General features: G+C 41.4%; 1 protein-coding gene and 1 pseudogene across 1 annotated transcript in view; both read right to left on the reverse strand.

Annotated features, from left to right (window-relative positions):
• KCNH8 (potassium voltage-gated channel, subfamily H (eag-related), member 8) overlaps positions 1–16028 on the reverse strand; it is a 492651-nt gene that overhangs the window by 338284 nt on the left and 138339 nt on the right. The gene's annotated exons all lie outside the window — the stretch shown is intronic.
• The window catches only part of LOC105000747, a 55542-nt pseudogene continuing 48908 nt past the window's right edge, over positions 9395–16028 (reverse strand).

Consider the following 16028-nt stretch of genomic DNA (forward strand, 5'->3'; position numbering starts at 1 on the left):
GTGAGAGTTGGACTGTGAAGAAAGCTGAGTGCCGAAGAATTGATGCTTTTGAACTGTGGTGTTGGAGAAGACTCTTGAGAGTCCCTTGGACTGCAAGGAGATCCAACCAGTCCATTCTAAAGGAGATCAGTCCTGGGTGTTCTGTGGAAGGAATGATGCTAAAGCTGAAATGCCAGTATTTTGGCCACCTCATGTGAAGAGTTGACTCGTTGGAAAAGACTCTGATGCTGGGAGGGATTAGGGGCAGGAGGAGAAGGGGATGACAGAGGATGAGATGGCTGGATGGCATCACTGACTCGATGGACGTGAGTCTGAGTGAACCTCGGGGCTTAGTGATGGACAGGGAGGCCTGGCGTGCTTCGATTCATGGGGTCACAGTTGGACACAACTGAGTGACTAAACTGAACTGAGTTGTTCTGGATGTTAATTCTGGATGTTAATACCTTATCAGTCATATCATTTGCAAGTTATTCTTCCATTCAGTAGGCTGCCTTTTTGCTTTGTCCATGATTTACTTTGTTGTGCAAAAAATTTAGTTTAATTTAGGTCCCATTTATTTAATTTTGTTTTTATTCCCTTTAGTTCAGGAGACAGATCCAAAAGAAACATTGCTGCAGTTTATGTCTAAGAGTGTTCTGCCTGTTATCCTCTAAGAGGTCTTACATTTAGGCTTTTCATCCATTTTGAGGGTATTTTTTCATACGCTATTAGAAAATGTTCTAATTTCATTCTTTTACACGTGGCTGTCCAGTTTTCATGGTAGCGCTTGTTAAAAAGACTGTCTTCTGTGTATCATATATTCTTGCCTCTTTGGGCATAATTAGTTGACCACAGGACCATGAGCTTATTTCTCGGTTCTGTGTTCTGTTCCACTGATGCATGCGTCTGTTTTATGTCAGAACAATGCAGTTCGGCTTACTGTGGCTTTGCGGTAGACTCTGAAGTTACAGAGTGATTCCTCCAGCTCCACTCTTCTTTCTAAAGACAGTTTGACTATTCAGGGTTTTTGTGTTTCTATACAAATTTATAGCATTACTTGTTCTACTTCTGTGAAAAATGTCACTGATATTTTGCTAGTTTTCTTTTGTTATTTGGGGTCTTGTGTGGTTCCATACAAATTTTAGAATGAGTCTTTATAGGAATTACATTAAATTTACTTTTTCCCTATTTGGTTAAATTTATGCATAAGTATTTTATTCTTTTTCATGCAACTGAAAATGAATTTTTTCCTTCATTTCTCTCTCTAATAGTTTATTACGCATGTATAGAAATTAAAATACTTCTGAATTCAATTTGTATCCTGCAACTTTACTGTTAGAATTCACTTATTCTAACAGTTTTTTATGGAGTGTTTAGAGTTCTTGCCTGGAGAATCCCATGGTCAGAGGAGCCTGGTGGGCTGCTGTCTATGGGGTTGCACAGAGTTGGACACGACTGCAGCGACTTAGCAGTAGCAGCAGCAGCAGCAGCAGAGTTTTTTACATCTGTCATCTAAAAATAGTGAGACTTTAACTTCTTCCTTTCCAATTTGGATGGCTTTTATTTCTTTTTCTTGCCTAATTGTCCTAGAAGAACTTCCAATATTATCTTGAATAAAAGTGGCAAGAGTAAGCATCCTTGTCTTGTTTTGATCTTAAAGAAAAAGATTTTAGGTGCTCACTATTGAGCATAATAATACATATATGACCTGTATTATGTTGAAGTATGTTCCCTCTGTATCTACTTCAGTGAGAGTGGTTTTTATCATAAATTGATGTTCAGTTCAGCTTAGTCGCTCAGTCGTGTCCGACTCTTTGCGACCCCATGGACTGCAGCACGCCAGGCCTCCCTGTCCATCACCAACTCCCAGAGTTCACTCAAACTCACGTCCATCAAGTCAGTGATACCATCCAGCCATCTTGTCCTCTGTCGTCCCCTTCTCCTCCTGCCCTCAATCTTTCCCAGCATCAGGGTCTTTTCCAATGAGTCAGCTCTTCACATGAGGTGGCCAAAGTACTGGAGTTTCAGCTTCAACATCAGTTCTTCCAGTGAACACCCAGGACTGATCTCCTTTAGGATGGACTTGTTGGATCTCCTTGCAGTCCAAGGGACTCTGAAGAGGCTTCTTCAACACCAAAGTTCAAAAGCATCAATTCTTCGGTGCTCAGCTTTCTTCACAGTCCAACTCTCACATCCATACATGACCACAGGAAAAACCATAGCCTTGCCTAGACGGACCTTTGTTGGCAAAGTAATGTCTCTGCTTTTTAATATGCTGTCTAGGTTGGTCATAACTTTCCTTCCAAGGAGTAAGTGTCTTTTAATTTCATGGCTGCAATCACCATCTGCAGTGATTTTGGAGCCCAAAAAGATAAAGTCTGACACTGTTTCCCCATTTATTTCCCGTGGAGTGATGGGACCAGATGCCAAATACTTTTCTCCGCATTTATTGAGATATCATGACTTTTATTATTCATTTTGTTAATGTTGTTGTTGTCCAGTCACTAAGTCGTGTCCAGCTGTTTGTAACCCCATGGACTGTAGCACACCAGGTTCCTTTGTCCTCCACTCTCTCCTGGAGTTTGCCCAAACTCGTATCTATTGAGTCAGTGATGCCAATGTAGTTAATGCTAATGGAGTGTGCACATTGACTGATTTGAGGTGTTGAGGCATCCTTGCATCCCTGAAATAATACCCACTTGGTCATGACATATGATCATTTTAATGTATTGTGGAATATTTTGTTGAGGACTGCTACATGTAAATTCATCAAGAATACTGGCCTGTAATTTTTGCTACTCATTGCCATTCTTCTCTGGTTTTGGTATCAGGGTGATGCTGAATTTATTAAATAAGTTTGGAAGAGTTCTATCCTCATGCTTTTTGAAAGACTTTGGGAAAGATTTTCATTATTAATTCTTCTTTGAAAATGTTTGGTAAAATTCACCATTGAAGGATTCTGGTCCTGGACTTTGGTTTCTTGGAGGCTTTTGATTATTGATTCAGTCTGCTAACTATTTATCATTCTGTTGAGACTGTCTATATCATAATCACTCAGTCTTGGTAGACTGTATGTTTCTAGGGATTTACCAGTTTCTTCTAGGTTGTCCAATTTGTTGGCATATAGTTGTTCATAGTAGTCTCTTATGTTCCTTTGTATTTCTGTAGTATCAGATACAGCAACTTGCCTTTCATTTCTGATATTATTTAAGTCCTTTTTTGGTAAGTTTAGCTAAACACATGTGAATTTAGTTTGTCTTTTTAAATATCCACCTCTTAGCTTTAATAATCTTCTAGTTTCTTTTTGTTTTTCTTTTTAGTCTCTATTTCCTTTATTTGTGCTCTGATATTTTTTATTTCCTTTTTTCTACTAACTTTGGGATTCATTTAGTTTTCTTTTTTCTAGTTCCTTGAGGTTTAAAGTTAGGTTACTTGAGGATTTTCTTGTTTCATGAAGTAGGCATTTATTTGCTATGACCTTCCCTTTAGAACTGCTCCTGTTGTAGCCTACAAATATTCATATATTTCCATTTTCATTTGTCTAAAGGTGTTTTTTTAATTTGTCTTGATTTCTTCTTTGACCCACAAGTTATTTGTAAACATAGTGTTTAATCTCTAAGTGTTTGTGAATTTTCCAGTTTCCTTCCTGTAGTTAATTACTAGTTTCAAACTACATGATTAGAAACAGTGCTTGATATGATTTCAGTCCTCTTAAATTTGTTTTAAGGTCTATTTTGTGGCCTAACATATAATCTACCCTAGAATATGTTCTACGTGCACTTAGAATACGTATTCTGCTGCTTTTGGATAGCGTGTTCTTCTACGTATGTGGATATACATGTGTATGTGTGTGTGTGTCTACTTGATCTAACATGTTATTTAAGGCCGTTTGCTTATTGATTTTATGCTGGATGATCCATGCATAAAATATAAGAGGGACATTAAAACCCCCTACTGTATTGCTGTCTGTTTATCCATTTAGGTCTGTTAATATTATACATATACACATATATATGTATATATATAGGCTTCCCAGGTAAAAGATCCTTCCTGCCAATGCAGGAGATGTAAGTGATGCACGTTCAATCCTGCATCAGGAGGATCCCCTGGAGGAGAGCATGGCAACCTACTCCAGTATTCTTGCCTGGGGAATTTCATGGACAGAGGAGGTTGGTGGGCTACAGTCCATAGGCTGCAAAGAGTCAGCCACAACTGAAGTGGCATAGCACACACACAGATACACACACATATATATGAAATTAAAAGACGCATGTTCTTTAGAAGGAAAGCTATGATAAACCTAGACCATGTATTAAAAAGCAAAGACATCATTTTCCTCACAAAGGTCGATACAGTCAAAGCTATGGCTTTTCCAGTAGTCATGTGTGGATGTGACAGCTGGACGATAAAGAAGGCTAAGCACTGAAGAACTGATGCTTTTGAACTGTGCTGTTGGAAAGACTCTTGAGAGTCCATTGGCCTGTGAGGAAACCAGTCCAGTCAATCTTAAAGGGAATCAGTCCTGAATATTCATTGGAAGGACTGATGCTGAAGCTGAATCTCCAATACTCAGGTCACTTTATGAGAAGAGCCTACTCATTGGCAAAGACCTCGATGCTGGGAAAGATTGAAGGCAAAAGGAGAAGAGGGCAGCAGAGGATGAGATGGTTGGACGGCATCACTGACTCAATGGACATGAAGTTGAGAAAACTCCGGGACATAGTGAAGGACAAGGGAAGCCTGCTGTACTCCAGTCCATGGGTCACAGAGTCAGACAGGACTTAGAAACTAAACAACAACCAATATAAACATACACACAGGTTTCCCAGGTGGCGGTAGCGGTAAAGCTCCTACCTGCAAAGCAGGAGATTAAGAGACACTGGTTTGTATGCATGACGCTGGATGCTTGGGGCTGGTGTACTGGGACGGCCCAGAGGGATGGTATGGGGAGGGAGGAGGGAGGAGGGTTCGGGATGGGGAACACATGTATACCTGTGGCGGATTCATTTTGATATTTGGCAAAACTAATACAATTATGTAAAGTTTAAAAAAAAAATAAAATTAGAGAAAAAAAAAAGGAAAAAAAAAAAAAAAAAGAGACACTGGTTTGATCACCAGGCTGGGAAGATCCCCTGGAGGAGGGCATGGCAGCCCACTCCAGTATTCCTGCATAGAGCATCCCATGGACAGAGGAGTCTGGCGGGCTACAGTCCGTCGGATCGTAGAGTCAGACACGACTGAAGCAACTTATCACACATGCACATATACACGTCTATTTGCTATATTTATGCTCCTTATGTTGGGTACATGAATATTAACAAACGTTGTATGCTGTTGTTGGACTGACCCCTTTATCATTATGTAAGCCTGTCTTTGTCTTTTATTAGAGTCTTTGTTTTAAAGTCTATTTTCTGAGATATAAGCATAGTCACTCCAGCTTCCTTTTCGACTCCATATGTGCGAAACATCTTTTCCACCTCTTCACGTTTCATCTGTGTGCATCTTTACATCTAAAGGGAGTCTCTTCTCAGCAGCATGTAGACTGGTCTCTCTCTCTTTTTTAAATTCATTCAACCACTCTCAATTTTTTGATTGGAGAATTTACTCCAGCAAAAGCCTATCAAGACCTTTTACCAAGAAAGAAAAATGAACTCCAGTGTGTTCAAACCACAATATTTGGATTTTCTAGTATTTGAAGTTAAAAGTATTCCTAACTGAAATGTTGTTGTTTAGTTGCTAAGTCATATCTAACTATTTGAGACCCCATAAACTGCAACATGCCAGGCTTCCCTGTCCTTCATTATCTCCCGGAGTTTGCCCAACATACACTATCATTAATATTTCCCCATTTGTTCCTGTTTTTTTACCATAATGTAATGGAGATGCAATAATCGTTGTATCAAAACTTACTTAGCTAATCCTCCATTCTGAGAATAATATTTATTTGGGGGGAAACTTTCTAGGTCAGCTCCTTACAAATTTTTGGCATGAGTAAAAATTAAAGTTAGTATTTTGGAATACATCTCCTGGAATGAAAAAAGACTATGATACCATTTTCCCATCAACTGCTTAGACACTTACTGATACCAAATGACCTAAAATACTTTACCAAATTCTATAATTTCCAACAAAAATCCATTGAAGGAAAAAAATAAGATGTTGTGTCATGCCATAAAGTATGCCATAAAGCATCACCCCACACTCTTTTTTTTGCTGTTTAGTATTAACTACAATTTTAGAGGCAGGGAGGCCAGGTAATTGGTTCCTCTCCCCTTGTAAAGGCTGTTCTTCATCTGTGTTATTCATTGACAATTGGAAAACAAAAGGCATTTGCTCAGCCTGTGATTATATAATCACAAAAAGTTTTATTCTTTGCAAATAAGAAATTCTCAGAGAGCGGTGCATGTGTCTGCAAAAACATAGACCTGGATAATCTCTGCTTCCTGTTTTTTTCTCTCCATTTTCAGTTTGCGTTCTGATTTTCCAGTCATTGCTTTCTCAGCCTAACGATGAGAAAATTATACCATTTCATACCTTGGCAGCACTGCCACACGGATGAGACAGCAGCCTTGCTCTAGGTCCGTCCAAGGAGCAGAAGCAAGGTTCATGGATCAACATTGTAAGAGAAAAAGATTTCATCTCAGCATGAATATAATTGTATCTAATAGCTAAGGCTGCCTCAAAGATAACAAGCTACCTCAAATTCAGTGTGTTCCCTGTTACCAAGAATACTTACACTGAGATGGGTGACGGACACAAATGCTATAGAAAGGGGACCACAGTGAGCAGCAAAGGCTTGGCCCAGAGGACTTATAAGACCCGTTAACAAAAACCTAAGAAATAATCTTCACATGTTTTGTTGAAGGGTTTTCTCCAACCAAGGCCTAAATTCTGGAGATCTTTATTTCAAAACATGAAAATAAAATATTTAAATATATGCTAAACTTCTCATTATAAAATTTTCATATATATATAAAAATTATTGTAAATATATCTATGCAATTATCCCTTAACCAGTAATCTGAAAACAGACACTAATCACATTTTTCCTAAGTAATAGAGATATTATTTGGGTTTAAATTGTTTTGAAACAAAAGAGAAACACACACACACACACGCACCCTGGATGCACATTATATTTGATCCTGTTCTGGGCTCCACACTGGTCCATGCATTTCGATCTCGCAGAGCTGATGTATTCATCGTGCAGGTTTCTCAGTGTTGCTGCTTGCATTTCCACTAAGCTCGGTCTGTTAAGTACAGCATCTTCATTGCCTGCATTTATATATCCCTAATCATTTGCTGTTATTTGCTTCTGCATAAATTCATGTAAATCACCAAAATCAGGGACTGCACTGCTATATTAACACACGTGTCTGCTGTGGCCTTGCTCCAGTGTGCAAGTGTGGGCTCTGTGCTAATGCCAAGGGCAGGGTTTTATGAGCTATCGTGACTTTTGGGGAGAAGAGCCAAGGTTGCCGCAAGTGACTGAGCAGCTCAGCGCAGGTCCTGAGTAAGTCTATCTGACTGTGGGCTGTGTGTGGACCAAGTCCAGCTTGCCCTCAGCTCTGCAAGCCACGAGCCCTGGTGCTGGGCCGTGTACACTGGAGTATGACCTCCCAACAAATGAATTTCCAGAAGATTCACAAATAATAATTACCGAAACAAATGAAAAAAACCTAAATAGCTCTTTGCTCCATTAACATGTATTATTTAAACTTGACCGTGATACATCTATATTCCATTGCCTCATACCATTCTATAGTACAGATAAAAATACTGAAATATAAATAAGTGACTTCCAAAAGAATTACAATTAGTACAAGGAGAATAATAAAGTTCAACTGAGTTTTAAACCCAACAGATTCTTTTAATCAATCATACTAAAATATTTTTGCATGGCATATGTATAGCATACAGGATATTAAGGTTTATTACATTACAAAACAATATGAATAATTTTTTTGTTTAACACTTTATCTTTTTTTCTCATCTTGTCTTGGATATCTCCACTTAGTCATGTTCTGTGTGAAAATCTATTAATGGAGACTATGCAGTTTTGGTGAATAATTTTATGAATTTTCTCATCTCAAATCTATTCCGTAATTTTCATTTGTGGATTCTAAGAAATGGCCTATACAATGGCTAAAGTGTAATAGTTTAACCTAATTCCATATGTGATATTGTGATTTATAATAACAAACACACATTAGGTCTTCCTGGAACAGAGCTCCTAAAATTCTTGTAATTTCCAAAGCAACGGGATAATCTTTTGTTCCACTATTTGGCCTCCATGTGTGCATGCTGGTTGCTTCAGCCGTGTCCAGCTCTTTGCACACCTGTGGATTGTGGCCTGCCAGGCTCTCCCATGGGATGCTCTAGGCAAGAATACTGGAGTGGGTTGCCATTCCCTCCTCCAGCGGATCTTCTCGACCCAGGGATTGAACCCACGTCCCTTATGTCTCCTGCATTAACGGGTGAGTTCTTTACCCTAGTGCCACCAGGGAAGCCTGGGAAGCCCCCATTTGGTCTTACAGCGCCAAAGGGAAATAGCTCCAGAGTGATCAGGATGAACGGAGTGATAAAGCGGGAGGAGTGCCTTGTTATTCTCAACAAGCCCCTTTCCAACACACCTGCGTTTGTTCACGAGGTGACCTTCAGAAAGCCCCCGAGGATGCGGGCGGGCTCCAGTAGAGCCAACCCTGTGCTTAGGAGGCTGGCGCGGTCAGCCTCACCCCCACCGCCACTGAGAGAAGAGGGGCTGGAGGTTGAGCCAATCACCCGTTGCTAACGATTTAATCAACCCTGCCTACATTTTGATGCCTCCATAAAACCCGAAAGGACTGGATTGGAAGCAGTTTGGGTTTGGTGAGCCTTGGAGGAGCTGGGAGAGCCCCCCTGCAAGGTGTGGAGGCGCCGCGGCCTCTGCGCCTCTTCCCTCAGGAGGCGCGCGCCCTCTGCCTCTTCCCTCAGGAGGCGCGCGCCCTCTGCCTCTTCCCTCAGGAGGCGCCGCGCCCTCTGCGCCTCTTCCCTCAGGAGGCGCCGCGCCCTCTGCGCCTCTTCCCTCAGGAGGCGCCGCGCCCTCTGCCTCTTCCCTCAGGAGGCGCCGCGCCCTCTGCCTCTTCCCTCAGGCGGTTCCTGAGTTCTACCTTTTCTACCAGATGGATAATCTAGGACGTCAAAAGTTCTCCTGAGCTCTGTTACTAGCTCTAGGGAATAAGCTGAAGCCTTGAACTTGCCTGGAGGCTCAGGCGCTGAAGAGTCCGCCTGCAGTGCAGGAGACCAGGGTCGGGAAGACCCCCTGGAGAAGGAAACGGCGATCCACTCCAGTGTTCTTGTTTGGGACATCCCATGGACAGAAGGGCCTGGCGGACTACAGTCCAAGGAGTGGCGAGAGTCGGACACGACTTAGAGACTAAACCACCGCCACCAGGGAGGGCGCAAACAGGCACTTCCTATGTGAGGCGAGTGAGTCAGAAAAACAGGCGACAACCTTGGGATCCGCATCTGAAGCGGGGAAGCAGGCGCAGCCTTGTGGACTGTGCCCTCAACCTCTGGGATCTGACGTTAGACTGCAGGGTACCCAGCTGGTGCGGCAGAACTGCTTGCTGTGAGGAAACCCACACCTCTGGTATCACAGTGACGGGTCTAAGAGTAAAGGAGAAAGCGCAAGACTGTTTCTCCAAAACGCCAGGAGAGTCACAAACTAGACCACGTTCTCCAGTTTCAGGTTTTCTGTCTCTCACCAGATTTTACCCAGTTCCCTCTCACTCCACCTTCAGCAGATGCAAACCCAGAGCACACAGCGGTGTTCCCTGTTCTCCTGACTCCTCAGCAAAACAGGCACCAGAGCAGCTCATCATACATGTATTAACGTGCTGCAGGGGCGAGCGACCAGAGGCTGAGAGGGAAGAGTAGGCAGGGTGTGGTTTACCAAACTCTGTCCATCCACACCTCTCTTGTTGTTAGCCACAGAGTTGGACAGACCCAAGCTCACACAGAGGAAGACTTCTCCAGTGATTCAGAGAGAGAGACCAGCAATTTCTGTGAAGCCTCTGCAGTCTTGGTATTCCACACTGGAGAGTGAAGGAAGTAAACGTCTCTAAAGAGTCTGTGGAGCCATTATTACACTATGAAAAGATGCTCATGTTTGCTATACTGCAAAGTGGGAGCCTGTGTTATAACAGACTTACACAGATGATCTTTGTAACATGGCTTTTATTGTTAAGTATTCAAACATAAAAACTAAAGACAGTAATCTGAATAACACCAAGTACATATTCTCCACACTGATGAATATTAAAATCTTTCCATACTAATTTTTCATTTAACAATGTTAGAGATGCAGGTGATCTGCCTTCCTCAACGTGGGTTCCTGTCATCCTTCCCCAGAAGCACACCTAATTCTGGAGTGGACATGTATCCAACTCAGCTTTCCATCATATTTTTGTGTGTGCTTAAACAGGATAGCATGTAGAAAAGTTTTACATGTTTCTAAAATTTACAAAAGATGGTATCATTCTTAATGTGGATCATTTTGAAGTCTGTTCCATAACACCCAGGAAATTTTGTTTTTGAGATCTATCCACATTGAGAAAAGTGTATCTAATTGCCTCATTTTAACTACTGTAGGTGTACATCATGGTTTATTTATCCATTGCTCTAAGTATGGATATTTAACTAGTTTTCTTCCTTCCTCCCTTCCTTCCTGTCTTTTCTTACAATAAACAAAGAAGGAAAACACATAAGCATGTGTGCCAGCCTCTCAAAGCCCGTTGTTATCTGACATATGTTTCAGGTATACAGCACCTTTAATCCAGCATCTATACACTCGAAAAGCTGATCACTACCACAAGTCTAGTTACAGTTCATCACCACAGAGCTGACCCCCTTCACCTGTTTTTCTCAATCCCCTTATCTTCTGGTACTCACTAATCTAAACTCTGTATCTGTAGCTTGCTTAGTTTTATTTTTTTTTTGATAATTTCTTTTGATTTTTTGAAGTCTAATTAGGAATGAAACATAAAGTATATGTCTTTCTGCACATAATTTGTTTTACGTAGCATACTATCTTCAGTATCATGAACAACAAGGCTGTATATTGTCACCCTGCTTATTTAACTCATATACAGAGTGCCTCATGTAAAATGCTGGGCTGGATGAAGCACAGGGTGGAATCAAGATTGCCGGGAGAAATATCAATAACCTCAGATATGCAGATGACACCACCCTTATGGCAGAAAGCAAAGAACTAACGAGCCCATTGATGAACGTGAAAGAGGAGAGTGAAGAAGTTGGCTTAAAACTCAACATTCAGAAAACTAAGATCATGGCATCCACTCCCATCACTTCATGGCAAATAGATGGTGAAACAATGAAAACAGTGAGAGACTTTATTTTCTTAGCTTCAAAATCACTGCAGATGCTGACTACAGCCATGAAATTAAAATATGCCTGCTCCTTGGAAGAAAAGCTATGACCACCTAGACAGCATAATAAAAGGCAGAAACATTACTTTGCCAGAAAGGGTCCATCTAGTCAAACCAATGGTTTTTCCAGTAGTCATGTATGGATGTAAGAGTTGGACTATGAAGAAAGCTGAACACCAAAGAACTGATGCTTTTGAACTGTGGTGTTGGAGAAGACTCTTGAGAGTCCCTTGGACTGCAAGGAGATCCAACCAGTCTATCCTAAAGGAAATCAGTCCTGAATATTCATTGGAAGGACTGATGCTGAAGCTGAAACTCCAATACTTTGGCCACCTGATGGGAAGAGCTGAGTCATTGGAAAAGACCCTGATGCTGGGAAAGACTGAAGGCGGGAAGATAAGGGGTCGACAGAGGATGAGATGGTTGGATGGCATCACTGACGCAATGAACATGAGTTTGAATAAACTCCAGGAGTTGGTGATGAACAGGGAGGCCTGGCGTGCTGCAGTCCATGGGGTCGCAAAGAATCGGACACGACTGAGCGGCTGAAGTGAAGTAACCAAGTATTGTATTTGTAGTTACTTTCACCACTTTCATCCTTTAAACTTCACACACCAGCTCTGTGAGTGAGAAATCTTTACCTTTGTTATACATGTACTTTTACCAATGAGATTTTTACTTTCATGGGTTTTTTCTTTTCTTTCTTTCTTTTTTTTTTTTTTTACTAATTAGTACCCTTAGAAGTCCCTTTAGCATTTCTCATAAAGTTATTTTAGTGGTAATAAATTTCTCTAGCTTTTCTTGTCTGGAAAACCCTTTATCTCTCCTTCAATTCTGAATGATAATCTTGCTGAGTAGAGAATTCTACTCAGTTTTTGCTTCAGCACTTTGAGTATGTCTTGCCACTCACTCTCTTCTACCCTGTAAAGTTTCTGCTGAAATATCTGTTGATAGCTTTATAAGATTTTCCTTGTATGTGACAAGTCATTTTTCTCTTGCTGCCTTTAGAATTCTCTTTTATTGTTTTAATTATAATGTGTCTTGGTGTGTGTGACTTTGGATTCATCTTATTTGGAACATATGGGCTTCTTGGACCTGGTTGTCTATTTCGTTTGCCACATTAGGAAATTTTACAGCCATTTTTTTTAATAAAAATTATTTCTGGTCCTTTCTCTTCTCCGTCTAATGAGGCACCTATAATGTGGATGTTATTCTCCTTGATGTTGTCCAGAAGTTCCCGTAACGTGTTTTTACTTTTATTTCTTTTTTAATTTTTCTGCCATCTGGGTGAGTTCCAATGTTCCTCACCCAGTCTGTTTTGAACCCCTGGAGTGTATTTTTCAGGACAATTATGACTTTCACTTGGTACTTCCTTATATTTTCTCCCTTTCGAACTTTCTACTGTGTCCGTACACTCTTCTCCCGGGTCACTGAGCATTTGCATTACCATCGTCCTGAGTATCAGGTTGATGGTTTATCTCTGTTTCATTTAGTTCTTTTTCTGAAGTTGTGTCTTATTCTTTCAATTGAAATATATGCCTCTAACTCCTTATTTTGCCTACTCCTCTGTGTTTATTTCTACTTATTAGATAAATCACCCATTCTTGAAGGATTTGGCCTATTTAGGAGATGAGTAGGGCTTCAGAATGCAATCCCACCCGGCCACCAGAAGCAGGCCCTCCAGGGCTGTCCCGAGGTGCGCTGTGCGTCGTCCCATAGAGGTGGGGCCTGGGCTACAGCATTAAGCTGGGCAGGCTTGGCCCCCAGACCTACTGTGGGGCCTGGCAAAGGCACCAGGCTATGCAGGGCTCTTAGCAGGGCACACCCACTGGCACTAACAGATTAGAGGGCAAATTCTAAACGATGCCCACCACTGCTGGCATTAGCAGGGCACCTGAGGTTGCAAAACTGGTTTCCAGCAGTATCTCAGTTCACGGAGAAGTTCCCACCTGGTTCCTGCCTCTCCATCAAATGCTTCAAAATTAGTAAGTGGATTCCCTTCACTTATGTCCTTGTGCTTTTCAGCCTGGTGTCCTTGCCCTGGTTTTTGGACCAAGCATGTCTGGGCACCAGGCGTGCTTCAGCCCATGGGGTCACAAAGAGTAGGACACGACTCGGTGATTCAGCAACAACAACAGCATGTCTGTGCCCAAGCCTGGTAAGAACGGGTGCTCCATTCCTTGCAGTTTCACACTTTTCCTGGATGCAGTCTCATTGGTTCTCAAACCCAGTGGTTTTGGGGGCTCATTTCTTCTCTGCAAGGATCCAGAGTTGGGGTGCCAGATTTGGACTTGAATTCGTCACGCGAAAGGTTTGAGGTCCTTTGAGATCCTTCTCACTGTGGATCCTGGCAGCTGGGGTGTGACCCTCCCACCCCAGGTGAGATCTCCTCTTTGCCTCTTCCACCTGCCCCCATGCTGTCCTCTCACCTTCTACTGTGGAGGCTCTGTTTTCAGGTCCCTTTTCAAAGGAGTTATTCCCTATGTGGTTATAGATTTGCTTTATCCTTGGGACTTCCCTGGTGGCTAAGACGGTAAACCATCTGCCTACAATGCAGGAAACCCGGTTCAATCGCTGGATTGGGAAGATCTCTTGAAGAAGGAAATGGCAACCCCCTCCAGTATTCTTGCCTGGAAAATCCCATGGATGGAGGAGCCTGGTAGGCTACAGTCCAAGGGGTCACAAGAGTCAGACATGATTGAGCGACTTCACACTTATCCTTGGGAGAACATGTGTCAGGATCTTCCCCTCCTGCCGGCTTGGGTCTTCCCCCGTTATTTTACATTTTTAACAGTAAATTCAATAACCTTTTAAAAAATCTTTTTAAAATTGAAGTATAGTTTGTTTACAATGTTGTGTTCGTTTCAGGTGTACAACAAATTGATCAGATATATGTGTGTGTATATATATATTCTTTTTTGGATTTTTTCCATTATAGCTTATCACAAGACATTGAGTCTAATTCCCTATGCTACACAGTGGTCTCTGTTGTTTCCCATTTCACATATAGCACTGTGTCTCTGTTAACCCCAGACTCCTAATTTATCCCACCCCCACCACTATCCCCTCCAGTGACCGTAAGTCTGTTTGCCGTGTCTGAAGTCTACTTCTATTTTGCAAAAAAAAAAAAAAAAGTTTATTTGTATCTCTTTTTCTTAGAATCCTTATATAACTGTATCCTATGGTCTTTGTGTTTCTCTGAGTTCACTTAATATTGATTTGATAACCACCAGATCCATCGGTGTTGCTGCAGATGGCATTATTTCATTCGTTTTTATGAATGAAAAGATTCCACTGTGTTACCGCATCTTCTTCATCCATTCTCTGCCGATAGACATTTGAGTTGTTTCCATGCCCTGCTTATTAGTGCTGTAATGAACATTGGGGTGCATCTATCCTTTTGAAATAAGAATTTCCTTCAGATATATGCCCAGGAGTGGGATCTCTGGTCATATGGTAGTTCTATTTTTAGTTTTTTAAGGAGCATCCATGCTGTTCTCTACAGCAGCTGCACCAGTTTACATTCCCACCGACAGTGTAGAATGGTTCCCTTTCTCCACACACTCTCCAGCGTTTATTATTTGTAGACGTTTTAATGCTGGCCATTCTGACTGATGTGAGATGATACCTCATTGTAGTTTTGTTTTGCATTGCTCTACTAATTAGCAATACTGAGCATCTTTTCATGTTTGTAGGCACTCCACAAGTCTTAGGAAAAATTTTCCCATCAGGAGGCAAGATTTCATTTATTTCATACGACAGCTAAATTATAAATGGACATTAGGACCTACAAAAGCAGTATATATATTTTGTAAAATATTTACCCAGTAATTAATTACATAATTTTTATTTTCTAGGTATAATTAGCAAATACAGCTGGAAACTCTTCTGTCTGCTTACAGAAAACCATTCACTTACTATGGTGTCCTGATTGGCACCCACTCAGGCTGACAGTAATGATAATATTAAATCAAAACTCTTTTCAGTACTATCAAGAGTTAACAGAGCCAGATGGACATGGCAGCCACTAAAGACAGCAACTTGGTTTATATATGGAGAAAGAAGATCAAGGCATAAGGTATGGATAAGAGACAAACAGCATTTGCAATCAGAACATCAGAAAATAGCCAGATGCTACTGATATGATGAACTATTTAGGTTGAACCACAGAAAACTGCCATTTTGCAGTTGAAATACTGGCATTACATCAAAATAGGCTGTTCCCCACGCTTTTTGGATTTGAAATGAGTAGGACTGATGTTTTCTGAAATATTTTAAAAACTATTTCTATGAGACCTACAGATTCTTAAACATGTATGACCCATGCCAATTGAGATTTGGATGTGTTCCTTTATCACACTGGGTCTCTCAAATGTTTTATACAGTCCTCACACTCATGGATGAAGACTCCATCCAGACCTGTGCGTTTGCATCCTTCACAGGGGATGCCAACCACAGAGGTGAAAGGGGGCTGGTGACCAACCCTGGGCCCCCGGATGCTACAGAGTCCACCCCAGGAAGTTCCTTATTCAAACTGACTGCATACGCCTAACAGGTGTGCCTTTTGCAAATTTTCACAAGAGTACCTTACAGAAGCTACTGGAGATCATCTCTAAACTC

Source organism: Bison bison, unplaced genomic scaffold, assembly GCF_000754665.1.
Source record: "Bison bison bison isolate TAMUID 2011002044 unplaced genomic scaffold, Bison_UMD1.0 scf7180017864374, whole genome shotgun sequence".
In the NCBI taxonomy this organism is placed as follows: domain Eukaryota; kingdom Metazoa; phylum Chordata; class Mammalia; order Artiodactyla; family Bovidae; genus Bison; species Bison bison.